Here is a 20,344-nt window from a genome sequence, read left to right as displayed (position 1 = left end):
TCAAGAGGTGAGATGGCTGAGGAAAGGATCAGCAAGCTTGAAGAAATATCAGTAGAAACTTCCAAAACTGAAATGCATAGAGAACAAAACAAAACAATGTCTAAGAACTGTAGGAAAATTACAAAAGTGTAATATCCAATAAAGTAAACTTCAGAACAAAGAAAATTATTAGAAACAAAGAGGAATATTACATAATGATGAAAGGAGGAATGTAACAGAAAGACATAACCTTTAGAAATCCTAAATGTGTATGACCCAACCAGGAGAGCCTCAAAATACATAAAACATAAATATACAATAAAGCTAAAAAAAATCATAATTACAATTGGAAACTTCAACACCACAACCTCAGCAACTGATAATACAGACAAAATTCATAATTATAAAGCTCCCAAAAAAGACACCTCCAGATCCAGATTTGGATAATCTAGCAAACATGAAAAGAATAATTAACATCAATTAGACATTCTTTTGCAAAAAACAGAAGAGGGACACTTCCCAACTCATTTAATAAGGTTTATATTAGCCTGATATCAAAACCAGACATACAGTGCAGAAAAAAATAGACCAATACCTCTCAACAATTTACACACAAAAATCTGCAACAAAAGACTAACAAACCAAATCCAATCATGTATAAAAAGTACCACACATCATGACCAAGAGGGATTTATTCCAAGTAGTAAGGTTGGTAAAACATTTAAAAATTCATAATGTAGGGGCTCTGGCTGGCTCAGTTGGTACAGCACGTGACTCTTGATCTTGGGGTCCTGAATTTAAGCCCCACATTGGGCCTAGAGCTTCCTTAAAATCAGTCAATCAGTCAATCATAATGTAATCCACCATATAAACAGGCTAATGAAGAAGACTCATGTGATCATATCAAATGTATGAAAACCGTTTAACAAAATCCAACACCTGGACAAACTCTGAACAAGTCAGAAATAGAAAGCGTGCAGAAAAGGGTTAGCATAGCGAGCCTGAGATTAATATTCTTAGGAAGGCCTGCTCTCAAGGCCTGTTGCTGGTACCTGGAAACTTTTTTTTAATTTATACTTACAAAGAATTATGAAAGCCATAACATATCAATTCTTGCAAATAGTTAGAACTGCTTCAAAAGCAAACTCAAAAACTAAAATGGGGTGGGGGGCACTTGTGTGGTTCAGTCAGTTAAGCGTCCAACTTCTGATTTTGGCTCAGGTCATGATCTCAGGGGTCGTGAGATGGAGCCCCCATCAGGCTCTGCGCTCAGCAGGGTATCTGCTTGAGATTCTCCCCCCCCCCCACTACACCGCTCGGCGTTCTCCCTCTCTCTAAAAAATAAAATAATTTTAAAAATTTAAAAAACTCATCTCCAGTTTCTCCCTGGAAAAGGCCTAACTACATACTTTCCCAGCTGCTGCTTGATGGCTCAGCTGCCAATCAGCATACATCTAGGTGTTGACTGAGATCCCTTTCTTTTGGTACACTGATAGGTCTTGGCATGCCCTCAACTACCAGGAGCCACCAAAACAAAGAAGGCGGCTTGGATAATCACAAAGTTCTGAGAGACACCTGGTGAGGCTGGTGAGGCTGTGGAGAAAAGGGAATCTGTGTGTACTGTTGGAAATATTAATTGGTGCAGCCACTGTGGAAAACAGTATGGAAGTTGTTCAAAAAATGAAAAACAAAACTATTATAGGATCCAGCAATCCCACTTCTGGATACATACCCAAAGGAAAAGAACACAGGATATCGAAGACATATCTGTACTCCCATAACCACTGCAGCAGTACACACAATAGCCAAGATATAGAAACAACCTAAGTTATCCATCAACAGATGAATGGACAAAGATGTGGTGTATATACACACATATATACACACACACTATATGTATAAATACACTGTAGAATATGATTCAGCAATGAGAAAGAAGGAAATCCTCCTATGTGGGACAAGATGGATGGACTATGAAATCATTATTATGCTGGATGAAATAAGTCAGACAGAGAAAGACAAATACTGCACAGTATCACTTATATATGGAATCTTAAAAAAAAAAAAAGTTAAACTAGAAACAGAAGGTTGAAAAGTGACTGCCAGGGGCTGACAGGTAGTGGAAATAGGGAGGGTTTGGTAAAAGGTTACAAATGTCCAGCTGTAAGATGAAAGAAGTTTGAGGATCTAATGTATAACATGGTGACTACATTGATAACACTATACTGTATATTGAAATTTGCTAAGAGAGGAGAAATTAGATGGTCTCACAAAATAGTAAAAAAAAATAAACATGAGGTAACAGATGTAATAAAGAATTAACTAGAAGGGGGAATCCTTTCACAATGTGTATGTATATCAAATCATCACAATGTACACTTTTTGTCGTTGTTAAAGTTTATTTTTCTTCAGTAATCTCTACACCGAACATGGGGCTCAAACTCATGACCCTGAGATCACGAGTCACATGCTCTTCCACAAGCCAGCCAGGATCTTACGCTTTAAATATCTTACAGTTTTATTTGCCAATTATACCTCAATAAAACTGAACAAATTTAAAAATAAAATAAACGAAATAGTAACAGTTTTCCAGCTTATTAGAAATACTGGGACCATTAAAAGACAGAAATTAAATCCTAAGATTATGAAATGCTTCCCTCGTGACAACTTTCCACCACATCAACAGGCTCCAGGGCAATAACAGTAGATCACAGATGAAAAAGCTGAACAGTTTCAAGACACAGGAGTACACAGCAAAGCCCAAAGTTAAGAGCGAAGTCAAAAATAAGGACGCTAAAGGAATTTGGAGACTGAGACTTAGAGCTACATTAAACACAGCCCATGTCCTAGCCAGAATCACATAAATCCTCACACTAAAATCCCATTTATCTCAGTTCTTTTACAAGATACGTATGCAGCTTTGGAAAAAAATTTGCAAAGCATATCAAAAAGCAAGAAAAAAACACACTTGGAAGAGACAAAGTAATCATCAGAACAAAACTCAGATACAGCACAGATGCTAGAATTATGAGAGAGAGTTTTAAATAGCTATGATTAATATGCTAAAGAGTTGAATGAAAAAAAATTAGACAACATTCAAGATAAATGAGTTACATAAGCAGAGAAAGAGAAATTCCAAGAAAAAATCAAAAGGAAATGCTCAAATTCAAAACCACAGTAACAGAAATGAGGAATGCCTTTGAAGGGCACATTACACAACAAGCCAAGGAAAGAACCAGTGAACTTGAAGAGAGGTCAACAAAACTTCACTAACTGAAATGTGAAGAGAAAAAGAATGAAAAAATAGAACATCCACCCAAGAGCTATGGAACAACATCAAAAGGCATAATATTTGCATAAGTAGAATACCAAAAGAACAGAGCAGAGAGAATATCTGAAGTAACAATGACCAAAAATTCCAAAATTAATGACAGATCCAGGAAGTTCAGATAATACCAAGCGGGATAAATACTAACAAAACCACATCTAGTCATATCATATTTAAACTCCAGAAAACCAAAAACAAAGGGGAAAATCCTGAAAGAAGCAAAGAAGTGAGGAGTGGGGAGAAGCCTCGAGTGCTGTGCACCTTACCTACAAAGGAACAATGATAAGAATTACAACAGACTTCTCAGAATCCATGCAAACAAGAAGAGTGGAATTAAATGTCTAAAGCATTGAAAGAAGAAAGCCACCAACCTAGAATTACTGAAACAGATGCAATGAGGCATACGTTCATATAATACTGAATTAATAACAAGGATGAACTCTTACAAGCTTCCAGATGAAAGAACGACCGACTTACAAAGTAAAGAGATGTATCCCAACTTCAGATTTCTCCTCTGTGGTGGTGAAAACAAAAAGACAATGAGATTATGGGAAAAGAATTTCAATCTAGAAATTGTATACACAAATAAATTGCCTTTCATATGACAGGCCCCAAACCAGATGTGTTCAAATGGGCAGCACCTCAAGGGATAAATCATCTATATTACCTCCACAGAGAAAACACTGAGGAGGTACAAATAAACTGCTCAACAAGTCTCGAGCAAGGGGAAGTTGAAGAGGAAGGGAAGGAGCAGGAAACAACAGGTCTTGTTAGTGATATACAGCTACAACTAGATGGATAATATTAGCATGATTTGAAATGTACAACATAGGGACCCTGGGTGGCTCAGTCAGTTAAGCTTCTGCCTTCAGCTCAGGTCATGATCTCGGGGTCTTGGGATCAAGTCCCACATCAGGCTCCTTGCTCAGCGGGGAGCCTGCTTCTCCCTCTGCCTGCCACTCCCCCTGCTCGTGCGCTCACTCTCTCTCTCTGACAAATAAATAAAATCTTAAAAAAAAAGAAAAAGAAAAGAAATGTACAACACGGGGCGTCTGGGTGGCTGTCAGTCAAGCCTCCAACTCTTGATCTCAGCTCAGGTCTTGATCTCAGGGTTGTGAATTCAAGCCCCCCTTTGGGCTCCACGCTGGGTGTGGAGCCTACTTGAAATATACGACATAATGTTAAAAAAGACCTCCTGAAACAGAAGAGCCCCTCCATAAGAAAGAACCAATAATACACTGATAAATTAGCAAAATGAAGGAGTCTGGGTGTGGGGTAGAGGGGACTGAAGCTTTCTGAGGTCATCTAGGAGGGGCTGGAGGAGAAGTAGCAAGCACTGCGCCATGGAGCAGCAAAAGAGCAACAAAGTAGTCTTGATATGTTAGTAGACACTCAGTTTAATATTCAGGAGTAAGTTGGTGACTATGAGGATTAAAAATCAGAAGTCTGGGGCACCTGGGTAGCACAGTCGTTAGGCGTCTGCCTTCGGCTCAGGGTGTGATCCCGGCGTTTTGGGATAGAGTCCCGCATCAGGCTCCTCTGCTGGGAGCCTGCTTCTTCCTCTCCCACTCCCCCTGTTTGTGTTCCCTCTCTCACTGGCTGTCTCTCTGTCAAATAAATAAATAATATCTTAAAAAAATAAAAAATAAATAAAAATAAAAATCAGAAGTCTATCAAACTAACAGAAAAGAAAAATTAAATACTAAAATTTGAACAAGCTAGATTCTGAAAATGTATAATTAATAGCATAAAACTACGATGTATATTTATTTTATACTCAAATATAATATTTAGCAAACTAAGATGGATTTACAAACCAAATATATATGAGTGGATATATTTCTTATCCAAGACAGACTGACATAATGCTCTAAAAAACCAAAATGTTGACATTTGTTATTTATAAAAAACAAATCTCAAAGTGATTAAAAAATGGTAAAAAATGAAGGTATTAACAAAATTTTACAAGAAAATGCAAATAAAAGGGAAACAACCATGGCCTTAGTTACATCAGATAAAGCAGAATTTGCAGCCTTAACTGTCAATGGGGCAAAGGCAAATATCATGTAATGTTAAATGGTAAAAATTAATCAAGGTATAGGTCAAGTCTGTATGTATCCAAATAGATAAAGAAAAACTGCTATAATTACAGAATAATTTGGTTAAAGAAAACAAACCACAATTACAGTGAGAGACAATATATCTCTGTCAATAAAAAAGGACAACTATCATACAGAGTTTATTTAACTCTTGTGTCATGTAATAAATAATATTGACAGCTAAAATTTAACAGGCACTTACTTGGAAGAACGCCTTTCATAGAATATTTTAAATATATATTATCTCATATTTAGGAGAAACCAATAACATAGGTATTATTTTCCCCAATACAGGTCATCTGACAATAAAGATCCACTTATAATTGTTATGTCATGCTGATTTCAGAGAAAATATTATTAAATTCTACAAATCAGAGATTTTAGAGGCTACTGTCTGATTATGACCTACAAAACCAAAATGAAAAAAATAATCTCACCAAAAAGTCATTAACTCATGAGAGCCTCCAAATTAAAAACTACGTCAAAGAAAAGTAACCAATATCCAAATTACTAACTACCCAGAAAGAAACAGAGTGAGGATTTGTTACATGATACCTAAAAGCTACAACTAAAGCGTCATAGAGAACACCTGTCTTTATCTAATTTTAAAACAAAGACTGAAAATAATTAGAAATCTTATATTTAGCTAAGAGAAATATCAAAAATAAAAAAGCAAGGAAAGCATTAAAAAATAAGGATAACATCTTAAATTAAAATAAATCCAAAATAAACAAGGAAGACTAAGTAAAACCAAAAGCATTTTTTCAGTATGTCCCATAAAATGGGCAAAATTGAGGGCAGGGGTGGTTAGAAAACAAAAATATACAACAGAGCTGGGGAAAGGCTTATATCCATAAAGATGGAAGAACACAAAAATTATAGGCGAATTATATGTGGCATTTCACAGCAATAAATTTTCAGAATATAGAGGCGAAAACACTGTTTATGAGTGAATTTTAACAAAACTTATCCCCAGATAAGATCATCAAACCAATAACTGAAGATGAGATTTCAAGCAGGACTGGGAATCTCACACTGAATTCTAGCTAGCCTTTTAAGAGCAGATGAGTCTTACATTGTCATACACTATTCCACTACGCATAAAGAGCTCCTCAAATCGTTAGTGAACTAGGAGAATCTTAATATCAAAACTTTACAAAGTAGTACAACAAAAAACCATAAGGCTATTTCTCTTATAATTTTGATGCACGTGTTCCTAATAAAACATTAGTCCGGGAGTAAAATACAAAAACAACATATCACAACCCACTGGAACATACTCTAGGAAAGCAGTTTTCTGTTGTTCACAATGGACGTGCCTCCTAAAACACAGGAGGTGATCAGTAAGTTTTTTTAAATAAATGAAAGACAAGTTAGGTTTATTCCAGTAATCTAAGACAAGTTCAATAAACGGAAACTTAACATGAGTCGTACCACATGAAAATCACTAGCTATGGTCAATTAGATACAGATTTTAAATAATATGTTAGCAACAACCATTCAGTAATGAAAATGAAAGAAAAAAATAGTAGTTTGGGAGTAACACTGAAAGTGACAAATAGCTAGAAAGGTATATGACTCACGTCAAAAATTATTTAAAATGTTAGGAAAGAAATCATATACCTGGTATGGGACTTATATTCAGAATATAGAAAGAACTCTTGGGGCACCCTGGTGGCTTGGTCGGTTAAGCGAGTGATTCATGGTTTCTGCTCAGGTCATGATCTCAGGGTTGTGATCTCAGGGTCGTGAGATCAAGCCCCATGTCAGGCTCTGAGCGCAGAATCGGCTTGAGATTCCCTCTGCATCTCCCTCTGCTTGCGCCTGTGCACCTTCTCTCTCTCTTTCAAAATAAATAAATAAAATCTTTTTTAAAAAAGAATATATAAAGAACTCATAACTCAATTATAAAAAAAGAACCCAATTTAAAAATGTATGAAAGATTTTAATAGATAATTCTCAAAAAAAAAGATACACAAATGGGCAATAAGCCCATGAAAATATGCTTGACATCGTTAGTCATTAGGGAAATGCAAATCAAAACCACAATGAGGTATCGCTTCACACCCACCAGAACCGCTATAATCAAAAGAAGAGACAATAACAAACAATGGCAAGGATGTGGATAAACAGGAACCCTCATATATTGCTGGTGGGAATGTAAACTTCACTGTGGAAGTTTCACAATTCCTCAAAATGCTAAACAGAAAGTTACCATATGACCCAGCAATTCCAGTCCTAGGCCACCCAAGAGAACTGAAAATACCTATCTACACAAAAACTTGTACATAACTGTTCAGAACAGCATTATTGATAATAGCCCAAAAAAGCAGAAATAACCCAAACATCCATCAACTGATGACTGAATAAACAAAATGTGGCGTATCCATACAATGGAATATTTTACCATAAAAAGGAAATGATATACTACAACATAGATGGACTTTTAAAACAGTATGCTAAGTGAAAGAAGCCAGACACAAAAGGTACATAGTGTACGTGAAATATTTATGTATTTATATGAAATGTTCACTATAGGCAAATCCGCAGAGACAGAAAGTAGGTTAATGGTTTCTAAGAGTCGGGGGAAGGGAGAATGGAGGTGACTGCTAAGGAGTACGGGGCTTCTTTGGGGGGCAATAAAAATTAGTGTTGATGGTTGCACAACTCTGTGAATACACTAAAAACCACCGAAGTGTACACTTTAAAAGGGTGAATTAGAACAGCATTTGAATAATATTTCAATAAAGCTGTTCTGTACCAAAAAATGGTTTTTTTAAAGATTTTATTTATTTGACCAAGAGACAGAGCACAAGCAGGGGCAGGCAGAGGGAGAGGCAGGCTCCCCGCTGAGCAAGGGGTTCCTGTAGGGCTGTATCCCAGGAAGCTGGGATCATGACCCAAGCCGAAGGCAGATGTTTAACTGACTGAGCCACCCAGGAGCCTAAAAAATGTTCCTGTAGGACATAAAACAATGTTCCTGAGATCTAAGACTTACGAAAATGCTGACAAATCAAAATTAACCTAAAAGTTTAAGACAATTTAATTTAGCAAACCAATTTTTTTTATTATTGTGTTTAAATATTTTCCACTGGATATAACTTTTTTAATTCAAAGGGGGAAAAAAGTATATCCAAAGCAAAAACTCTAAAGGGTGCTTGCCATGCTAGATATTCCTATTTATTACAAAGCTCTTCAAATCAAAAGTAAAATATGTCAGCGGCAAGTAAAAGTCCAGAAGTATAGTCTTAATAGTCTTATGTATGTGTTAACACATAGTAAAGTCACAATTTAAATTTGAGGCAAAGGATGATTAACTTACTGAATGAGGTTGTCATAAATATAAATGAAGTTATCTATCTGTTAAGAAAGAAATTAGACCTCACACTGTATAAGAAATACATTTGAGTGAAAAGTATAAAACAAAACAAAAAAGTAAACACTCAAGCAATAACATATTGAAGTCTGTATTAAATTGGATTACAAAGACTATGGGGCGCCTGGGTGGCTCAGTCGTTAAGCGTCTGCCTTTGGCTCAGGGCGTGATCCCAGGGACCTGGGACAAGCCCCACATCGGGCTCCCCTCTCAGCAGGAAGCCTGCTTCTTCCTCTCCTACTCTCCCTGCTTGTGTTCCCTCTCTCGCTGGCTGTCTCTTTCTCTGTCAAATAAATAAATAAAAATCTTTAAAAAAAATAAAAAAATAAATTGGATTAAAAAGACTAAACTACATGGAGCTTACAAAGGAGACACCTATAAACATAACAGCACATAAGAGTTCATTCACTCATTCCTTTTTTTTTTTTTTCATTTAATGATTTTTCAATACTTACTATGTGTCACTGTCCTAAGCAGTTGGGATACAACAGTGCAAAACAAAGTTCACCTCCTCTAGCCTAGGGATTGATTCAAAAAGGATAAAACAGAGGATAAACAATATAGTAATAAAGAAACTGTAGAGTATGTTAGATGAAAAGTGCTATGTTAAAAATACAAAGTAGACCAAATTTAGGGCAAGGGGAACACGGGGTTAGTGTGGCAATTTTAAGTTGGGAGTTTGTGTAGACCTCACTGAGCAGTGACATTTCAGCAAGGTCCTGAGGAGGAAAGGGAGCATACCTCCAGGCTCCCTGGGGAAAGCACACTCCAGGCAGAAGGCACATTTGGTACAAGGATGAAGGTGGCACTGTGCATGGTATGTTTCTAGAATGGCAAGAAAGCAAGTAGGGCTGGAGCAGAGGGATCAAGGGGCTAAGGAGGTGAGATCAGAACAAAAAATGGGCTGCATAACCCATTTTTTAAGCCTATAAGAACTTTGGCTTTTACTCAGAGAAAAATGTAGATGTTGAACAAAAAAGTGACATAAAATAACCTGACTCACATTCTACAAGGAGCACTCTGGATGCTGTGTTGAGGGGCCAGGGCTGAGAAGCGGCAAGATCCGCTCTGTGACTATTTCTATAATCCAGACAAGACCAGACTAATTATTCTGGCCTGGTGAGGGTAACTGCAGCAGACAAGATCAGAAGAGGTCAGATTCTAGATATATTTCAGATATAGGGCCCCGTGGTTTTGCTGACAAATAAGATATGGAGCACAAGAAAACACAGGTCAAGGATGATTCCAAAGGGTCTGCTATTAATCAAGAAGGAGAAGTCACCAGAGGAAGCAGGTTTGGGAGGGGAAGCCCAGGAGTTCAGTTTTAGTCAGGCTGAGCTTGAGTCTATTAAACATTCAAGTGGAGATACAGATGGGACAGTTGGATAAACGCATCGCAAGTGCAGGAAGAGATGTGCGGGCTACAGATTATCAGCAGATAAGAACAGACAAGATCAGGGGGCGCCTGGGTGGCTCAGTCATAAAGCGTCTGCCTTCGGCTCAGGGCATGATCCAGGTGTTCTGGGATTGAGCCCTACATCAGGCTCCTCCGCTGGAGCCTGCTTCTTCCTCTCCCACTCCCCCTGCTTGTGTTCCCTCTCTCGCTGGCTGTCTCTATCTCTGTCAAATAAATAAATAAAATCTTAAAAAAAAAAAAAAAGAACAGACAAGATCATCAAGGAAGGACCTCTACAAAGGAAGGACAGGACCAAGGATCGTGCTCTGGGGCACACCAGCATCCAGAGATAGGAGGAAAAGGAGAACCAGAAAACAAAAGAGAGAGAAGGAATATTAACAGTGTGAAAGCCAAGTGAATAAAGAGAATCAGACTGAAAAAGTAACCAGTGGTGTCAAATGTGGCTAAAAGAGCAAGTAAGGGGGCACCTGGGTGGCGCAACTGGTTAAGAATCAGACTCTTGAGGGGCGCCTGGGTGGCTCAGTCGTTAAGCGTCTGCCTTCGGCTCAGGGCGTGATCCCAGGAGTTCTGGGATCGAGCCCTGCATCAGGCTCCTCTGCTGGGAGCCTGCTTCTTCCTCTCCCATTCTCCCTGCTTGTGTTCCCCCTCTCGCTAAAAAAAAAAAAAAAAAAAAATCAGACTCTTGAGGGGCACCTGGGTGGCTCACTCGTTAGGCATCTGCCTTCAACTCAGGGCATGATCCCAGCGTTCTGGGATCAAGCCCCGCATTGGGCTCCTCCGCTGGGAGCCTGCTTCTTCCTCTCCCACTCCCCCTGCTTGTGTTCCCTCTCCCGCTGGCTGTCTCTCTATCAAATAAATAAGTAAAAATCTTAAAAAAAAAAAAAAAAAAAAAAAGAATCAGACTCTTGATTTCAGCTTAGGTCATGATCTCAGGGTACTGGGGTCGAACCCTGAGTCCCGCATCAGTCTCCCTCTCCCTCTGCCCCTCCCCCTGCTCACATTCTCTCTCTCTCTCTCTCTCTTAAATAAGTAAATAAACCTTTTTAAAAAATAAAAAATAAATAAATAAAAGAGCAAGTAAGAAGACTGAGACTTTCACCATTGGATTCAGCAATGGAGGTCACTGCTGACCTTGACTAAAAATATTAAAGGACAGGGATAAGATTAAGTTTTTCAGTTCATATCCGGACACTAAATTAATACCATTGTTGGCTCCCTTCCTAGAAGATAAGCCCAGGGGGAAATAGAGCCAGAAAGCAAAGCCAATTGTGAGAAACCCTTTGTGCGACTCTTGTTATCTGAACTAGTGTGTGTGAGCCATGCTTTGCCCTAGAACAAAAAGCACTCACTCCTGACCTGGAATGACACGTCACAAACGGGGAAGAAACAACTGCAACTTTTATCATGGTCTAAAGGACAATTTTCCTAATATGAAGAAATTAAATCTATAATTTAAAACCTTCCATAAAGAAAGTCCAGACCCTAGATAAACTCACTTACTTTTATAATTAAGGAATAAGTAAAACCAGTCTTACACAAACACTTCCAGAGAACAGACAATGGGAAAATACTTACCAAGTTTTTTGAGGCCAGTATAAAATTGATATAAAACCTAACAAAGACATTATGAGAAAGGAAAATAACAGTCTCTCTTTCTCTCATGAACGAAGACAAAGACAAAAATTGTAAGCAACTTATCATAAAATACATTTAAAGGTGACAGAATATCAAGATCGGGTGGGATTCTTTTCCCCCCTAAAAATAGTCTGGTTTAACATCTGAAAATCAAAACATTAATAGAATTACCTCAATAAAAAAAAATTACCTCAGTGAATATGTTAATATCAATCAGCCCATTAAAAGAATAAAGGAGAAAACCATAATATAATCATCTCAGTAACCAACACCTATTGGATGATAAAAACTCTCAGCAAATTAGGAACAGAAGAAAACTTCCCAAAGAACATCTACCAAAAAACTTACAACAAACATCAAACAAAATGATAAAATACTGAAAACTTTCCCTCGAGACTGGGAAGAAAACAGGATGTACTATTTCTATCCCATAGCACATTATAGCTCCTAGCCACAGCAATAAAGAGAGAAAATAAATAAAAGTTTAAAAATGAATGAAAAAGTAAGAAATATTCATACAACATAGTTGTGTAGGTAGAAAATCCAAAATAATCTACAGATCAAATATGAGTGTTAATAAATGGTAAGGTCACTGAAAACAAGCTCAATATACAAAAATTGACTATATTTCTATATACTAGCAACACCCAAATAGGGAGAAAAATTTTCAACTACCTAAGGATAAATCTAACAAAAAAAGTATAAGATGCATACATGGAATTTATCAAACATTGCTGAGAAAACGAAAACCTAAGTAAATGAAGAGAAATGCCATGTTCACGAATTGAAATTTCAAGTGTATAATTTCAAGTGTATATTAATATGACCAGTCTGCCAAATCAATCTCTAGATTCAATGCAATACCAAATTCCAGCAGACTGGGGGGAGGGGGAAGGTCTGACCAGATTATTATAAAACTGATACGGAAATACAAAGGACTTAAAGTAGCCAAGGCAAACTTGAAGAATGAAAGTAGAAAACTTATACCCACAGATATGAATACTTTTTATAAAGCTACAATAATACGGGCAGGTAACTACTGGCATGAGGCTAAACAAAGAGACAACTGCAATAGAAATAAGAATCCAATAAGGGGGGCGCCTGGCTGGATCAGTCAGTTAAGACCAACTCTTGATTTCGACTCAGGTCATGATCTCAGGGTCCTGGGACATGGGATCCAGCCCCACATCACCTCTGTGCTCAGCAAGGGGTCTGTTTCAGGATTCTCTCTCCCTTTGTCCCTCCCCCAGCTCTCTCTCTCCCTGTCTCTGTCTCTCTAAAATAAATAAATAAATCTTTTTTAAAAATCCAAAAATAAATGCTCATGTATGTGGCCACCTGATTTTCAGCAATATTCTGTTGAGAAAGGAAGGTCTTCAATAAATTGTACTGCAGGAACTGGTTAGCCATAGTTCATGCCAAAAAAAAAAAAGAGAGAGAGAGAGAGAAAGACATATGTATATGTATATAATAATTCAAACTGATCATACACTTAAATGTGAAAGTAAAACAATGTGAGCTTTTAGAAGAAAACACAGGAGAATTCCCTTATGACTTTTGGATAGGCAAAGATATTTTTTTTAAACAGGACATATGGAGCACTATCCATTAAAGAAAAGATCAATAAATTGGGCTCAATTAAATTCAGAATAAGTCTCAAAGAAGATATTTGCAGTACACATATCTGACAAAGGACTCATGTCTAGAACATACAAGGAACTCCTATAAGTTAATACAGCAAAGACAAACTGTCAAAATGTTTAACAGACAAGACCAAAACACATTTCAAAAAAAAAGATATGAAAATGGTCAGTTAACATGAAAAGATGCTCAACATCATCAGTCTTCAAAGAAGTGCAAAATAAAACCACAATGAGCTATCACTACACTCACCCACCAAATACAAGAAAAGAAAAGAAAAGAAAAGAAAAGAAAAGAAAAGAAAAGAAAGAAAAGAAAAGAAAAGAAAAGAAAAAAAAAGAAAAGAAAAGGGAAGGGAGGAAGGAAGGAAGGGAAGAAAGAAAACCTCACAAACTATACGAAATGCCATCAAGGGTCAAGTGTCAAGGCTATGGTGCAACAGGACTGGTGTATGGCCAATGGGAGTGTCAAGTAGTGCACCTACTTTGTCAAACCATTTGTCAGCATCTGTCAAACCCAAACATATATATGTTCTATGACCCATCAATTTCACTTCTAGGTTTATATCCTTCAAAATCAAGTGCATATGTACACCAAAAGACACGTACAAAAGTCAGAATTAGAGACAGCCCAAATATTAATCCAGAGCAGAATGGATAAACTGTGGTATAGTCACACAAGGGGGCAAAAACCAAATTAGTGCTACTTATGGATGATCTCACAGACATAGCACTGAATAAAATAAATCAGACCAGGGGCACCTGGGAGGCTCAGTCGGTTAAGTGTCTGCCTTCGGCTGGGGTCCTGATCCCAGGGTCCTGGGAATTGCCCTGCCCTGGGGCTCCCTGCTCAGCGGGGAGTCTGATTCTCCCTCTCCCTCTGACCCTCCCCACTGCTCATGGTCTCACACGTGCGTGCTCTCTCTCTCTCTCAAATGAATAAATAAAAAAAATCTTAAAAAAAAAAAGAGGAAGAAATATTAACACCTCGAAAGTAACAAGATTTAATCACGGGCTGGACATATAGGTAGCAGGTAAAGGACAGCACTTAGAACAAATGCTGTGTTTGTTACCTGGACAATGGGCTGGCTGGTGATAACATTAGGTAGGCAATAAAGAAGGGCATCAGGGGGCAGGGGGACTGGCTGTTAATAACAACTTTCCTCTTGGATCTGTAGAGTTTGAAGGGCCTTTAGATGAGCTATACAGAGATGTCCAGGAGAGATGGCCATTAGGGTCTATGTAGGGGAGAGGTCTGGACTGGAGAGCCAGATTCAAGCATCCCAGCAAATGGCACATCCCCAGAGAGAAGAGAATAGCCAGCAAGACCAGGAGAGTGAGCACAATAGGAGATCAATAATGGACACTGTGGGAGAACAATAATAAGAAGCAAGAAGAGGAAGAAGACTCTATGGAAAAGACAGAAAATAATCACAGAAGGAGGAATAGACCAGAAACTAACCAAGAAGACTTTCTAGGAGAAACTGGACATGAGCACCAAAACTGGACAGAATGCTTAATTCACTGAGCATTACCTCAATTAAGGTAACTTAAGTAGTAAAGTATCCATGACATTTGCCACAATAAGATCTCCATTGATTTACCCTCTCTAGCTCAGTGTTTCTCATCTGTCATTGCAGCAGAAACAGGTAATCCAGGAAGTTCTTTCCTGCACTACTTTCTGAGTCTGTAAAGTCAGAGTGGAGGGAGCAACCACATCTCTCAACGCTGCATGTGGTATGACAGCCTCTCAGGATCTGAAGAGTGGCGTCTCTGAAAGAAGTCAAAGGCTGTTAGGGAGGTCTGAGATACAATTTTCTTGGTGGTAGGTGATTATTTCTTTCCCCCAGATCCAACAAGAGATTTGGTTTGAATAATGAAAGGGAAATGGGGAAAATGCAACTTTAATCCATCTGCTGCACAATCTATTCATAATATGAAAGAAGATTACCTGAAGGTGGATTAATCCATTCTTTCTTGGAGACATCCCTGGTTCTAGGCCTGGACCAAGTGGGATCATCGGAAAGAGGTCCCACAGAAACCTGGATTGACTGAATTCTCCTTCAGCATAAAATGTTCTGCTTCCCTTGAGGAGCAATTACAGGCAGTAGGCTGTATTGATTTCCCATATTCCCTGGAAGATATTTACTGTTACCTACAGGAAAATCAGGACAGGAACATGTTTTAGAACTCTTATGTCTTATGAGGAATTAGCATGACAATTCAAGGGCCAATTCAAATCATGCAACAAAGAATGTCTGCATTTTTGCTACAAGCATCAGAAAAATCAGGCAAATTTAGGGGCACCTAGGTGGAGCCCCTAAATTAGTCAGTGGAGCATGTGACTCTTGATCTCAGGGTTGTGAGTTCAAGCCCCAAGTTGGGAGATTACTCTAAAAAAATGAAAATAAGAATAAAGAGGTGCCTGAGTGGCTCAGTAGGTTGAGCGTCTGACTTTTGGTTTCCACTGGAGTCGTGACATCAGTGGTGGGCTCGAGCCCCAAGTCAGGTTCCATGTGGAGTCTGCTTGAGATTCTTTTCCCCTCTCTTCCTCCCCCTCTGCTCCTCTCCACATTCACATGCACTCTTTCTAAATAAATAAAATCTTGAGAAAAAAATAAAAATAAAACGTACAAAAGAAAAATCAGACAAATTTGGCTGCAGTATCATAAAACCTGCATATTTCTGCATACCACTTTCTCCTGATACTGATGCACTCCTGGATATTTTCCCTGAAGCTGATTTTCATCTATTTCCGTATTTCCATTCTAACCTTTGACCCTTAAAAGCCTCAGACAGTCACAGTAAACAAAATAGGGAGAAGAACAATAAACAACTCCCCTGAGATCTATTCATTTTCTGTGGAACTAGGAAACATGTAGGGAACTACAAAGGTGAAGCTGGGGGAGAAGAAAGAAAGAATAATCACAAGAGATCTGACCTGCCTTGCACCTCCTGCATTCTCCCGCCTATAAAATTCTACTCACTGGCTGGATAAAACGTCCTCCTGTAGGAGAACATCTTTTGGTCCTTAACTACCTTGGCAGTAGTTTCTCAGTCTTTTGACAGAAACCCGTTTTAACTTAACTGTACCTGAAAATTCAACTATCGGTTAGGCCACAAATGAACAGGATGACGTGGACATTTACCCTCTCTAGCTCAGTGTTTTTCATGTCATTGTAAACAGAAACAGGTAATCCAGGAAGTTCTTTCCTGCACTACTTTCTGAGTCTGTAAAGTCAGAGAGGAGGGAGAAACCACATCTCTCAATGCTGCATGTGGTATGAGAGCCTTTCAGGATCTGGAAAGAGTGGAGTCTCTGAAAGAAGTCAAAGGCTGTTTAAGGAGGTCTGAAATACAATTTTCTTGGTGAATAGGTAGTTATTTCTTTACCCCAGACCATGCTCTCTCAAACCCTCAAATAAAGTGACTTGTCCTTGGCAGGCTTGCCCTTTGGCCTTAGCCCCAGCTCACCTCTCCTGAAACAGATCAGACCTCGTGCTGTCAGCAGTTTGAAGGGTGGCTTGCAGAACACAAGGATCACATATTGCTACTAGCCGTGCAAATCTAGCGTCTGCTCTTTTTTGGCCTAGTCCTCCTCTGCTCTGCAGCCCTGGTGGGAGATGGCCATTCAGATTGGCCATCTTCCAGGTGGGATTCTTTACCTTAGGAGAGCTGCTTTGTTCCTAGGAACCAGGACATGAACATCAGGGCCAAAATCATTTTAGTTGTAACCTATCATAAGGGTCTCAAATCTTGGGAACTCCCTGTGCCCCGTTATCTTGGGCTTGGTCCTTCAAAAAACCCAAACCAGGACCACTGAGGAAACAGGCTGGACAGTTCAGACGAGACCCATAACTAATCATTATGAAGTGTGACCCAAGAAGCCTGAAGAGACACCACGAATGCCAGAAATACAAGTGTCCCACGAGAAAACGTATTCCACATTATACTTGACGGCAATGCCTCCCGTCTCAGGGCTGGGTGGGCTACGCCGCCGGATTTAGGCAGAATCGTTTTTTAGAGAAGAGCCAGCTGTGGAAGTGCCTCCTAGCGCCGTCTCCCGCGGGCTGCGCGGTCTGAGGGCTCGCTGGCCTGTCTCGGGTCTCCGTTTCCTAATCTGAGAGCAGACCGGTGACGACTCCCTGCATTAATCACTGAGCGCGCGGCGACCTCAGAATAGGAGCCGCCTACACCACCGCCGCCTGAGAACCCCCAGGCGCCGCTAGGCGAACAAAGTTCGCCCCGGCATCCGCCCGCCGGGATAGCTCTTGCGGGCTGGGACCTGAGGCCCGGGCCCCGCCCCCCCCCGCCGCGGATGCAGCTCTTTCTCAATACGGACCGCGCCCCAACCGCGCTGCAACCGCGCTCTATCCCCCGCCTCGTCCAGGCGCTAGGCCCTGCATGCGTGGCGCATGCGCCGAAACGCCCGCCCCCAGGCTCCCGCGCGGCGCAGGCCGCGGACCGGGAGGGGCATTTCCCGTCGGGCGCCGCGGCAGGAGCCCCGCCCCGTAGAGGGCGGTGGGGCCGGAGCTGCGTCGGGGAGAACCGCCAGGGGGCGTGAGGCCGACTTTAAGCTCTCGCAGACTGCCGCGGACGAGAGACGAGAGAATAGGCGCAGTGCGAACATCGAAAAAGAAAACAAGCCCGTGCCCGCAGAGCTTCTCCCACCACAGAGCTGGTGGTGTTGGCAGTAGTAGTAATGATGATAAAATTTGATGGTGCCAGCTTCTCAAAATTACTTGCAATATATGCAAATTGTAGATAAATAAAAATACACACAAGCTAAAAGAAAACGACTAACATACACAGCCCAATCTCCCTCAGATGACTCGGCACAATCTTATGACATTTCACAAAAACGGCATTTTAAGGGCATAACTATTATAGCATGTTTTCAGTAAAGAATATAAACATTTTCTCGGTCAGTGTACGTCCCGGCTTTTATTGATAATTTCAAATAGAAAATTTGAAAGAATAGTGAGCAGACATAAACACCTAGAGGCAACAGCTGTTATATTTTGCCGTGTTTATCTAAATGTCTAGTCATTTATGATGACACTTCAGCCCTGAATATGTCATCATATATTTTCTAAGATTAAGGACATACTCCTACATGATCACAATAACAGTATCACACCTATAAAATTTAACAGTAGTTCCATAAAAACCATCTAATATCAAGTCCATATTCAAATTTCCCCAATTGTCCCAAAATGTCTATTATAAAGATTTTGTTAAGTTTTTTGAAGCTGTTTTTTAAAAACCGGGATTCAACAAACCCCAAAATAATGAAACCCACATATTAAAGTACATAGTAGTAATGTAAGGAATGTGTAAGTGAAGACAAGACAAGATTTACTCTAAATAACTGAGTACTAATTTTCCCATTGGAGTAAGTGTGGTAAGTGGGTTCTCAAAGAGCATTAATCTACCAATAGGATAGAGAAATTTTGTTTTAATTCTGCTTCATATTTTCTGAGCATTTAACAGAATTAAATTATGAATTCAACTGCATGGTGCATCAAACTCAAATTGTATTAAAAATTTTAAAAATTCTGGAACGCCTGGTGGCTCAGTCCGCTAAATGCCTGCCTTTGGCCCAGGTCATGATCCCAGGGTCCTGGGATCCAGTCCCACATTCTGCTCCTTACTCAGTGGGGAGCCTGCTTCTCCCTCTGCCTGCTGCTCCACCTGCTTGTGCTCGCTGGCGCACACTCTCTCTCTCACAAATAAATAAATAAAATCTTTTTTTAAAAAATCTGTGTTTAAAAATAAATAAATAAAAATAAAAAATCTATTCCAAAGTTACCAGTTTTCAGGCATGTTTTACAGCACAAGCATGAATACCACTCCTAAGTAAATATGTGGGTTAGTTGGTTTAAACGATTTTTATTTTAGCAACACTGAATATTAAAGTAGCAGCACAAGTCTGCAGATCATTCACAAAATGAATGTGTCAAAGCACATAAACAGCATTTATAGGAGACTGACACATGATAGAGTTAAATTTTGTGTGGTTAAAGTGAAGGGGATTCTGTATAGTAATAACAAATACTGACCTCAATTTGCTGTTTAAGAGAGTTCTAAAATTCTGATTCCCAACAATTTTTTTAAAATATGAAGAGAATTGCATTATTTCAAATTTTGTATATAACATACACCTTTCAAATATTTATTCACATTATTTTAAATTTGCACAATTTAAATTCCCATAAAACGTGACAGGCAGTCCTCTGCACGGTTCAGATATGCATGAATTTCAGTCACCATGGTATAGTTAAATAACACCAGTCGCCCAACAACACAATTCAAACTTCGGTTACCACTTTATATTAACTGTCAGTAATCGCATAAAGCACAAACTCAGCTGCTAGCTCTTGGTCTACAAATCGCTACACTAATAATGGCTGCACATCAGGATCAGCGACAAGTCACATCTCTTCTTTCAAAGTCTGTTGGTAATCGGTCACCGCAAATCTGTTACTCAATTCACACAGAGACAGCAACGGTTGTAGTTGTGTGGGCTCTTTGTCTCCCACTGGTAAACTGTTTTAGTTACTGAGAATTGCAGAACTCTGAGCACATAAGGATTCTGTCCAGACCTCTGCTGAGAGACGAATAAACCCTATGGCACCTACCAACAGAAGGCTGCGTACCGAGGATGACCCCAGCCACTCCCATGCCCACCTCCCCGCACCTTGCCTGTCAGCCACACACAGACACACAGACACAGACACACACACACACACACACACACCGTTAAAATGTCAGCCCCAAGAACTCAACTCTGCCACAATTACTCTTTGTGCCAGCCAACAGTGAGGATAGGCCGCTGACTTCCCTTAGAGCATTTACTAATTATGAATT

At 39.5% G+C, this 20,344-nt stretch overlaps 1 long non-coding RNA gene across 1 annotated transcript in view; it reads right to left on the bottom strand.

Moving 5' to 3' along the window:
• LOC103667928 overlaps nt 1-17,740 on the bottom strand; it is a 37,046-nt gene extending 19,306 nt beyond the window's left edge. The window contains exons 1-2 of the long non-coding RNA XR_569898.2: nt 16,949-17,740; nt 15,426-15,629 (exon numbers count right to left, since the gene is read on the bottom strand). This is a non-coding gene — a long non-coding RNA (uncharacterized LOC103667928). The remainder of the gene's footprint in view (nt 1-15,425; nt 15,630-16,948) is intronic.
• Nucleotides 17,741-20,344: the final 2,604 nt, after the last annotated feature.

Source organism: Ursus maritimus, unplaced genomic scaffold (assembly GCF_017311325.1).
Source record: "Ursus maritimus isolate PB19 unplaced genomic scaffold, ASM1731132v1 scaffold_7, whole genome shotgun sequence".
Classification (NCBI taxonomy): domain Eukaryota; kingdom Metazoa; phylum Chordata; class Mammalia; order Carnivora; family Ursidae; genus Ursus; species Ursus maritimus.
This window is presented reverse-complemented; position numbering and strand designations above follow the sequence as displayed.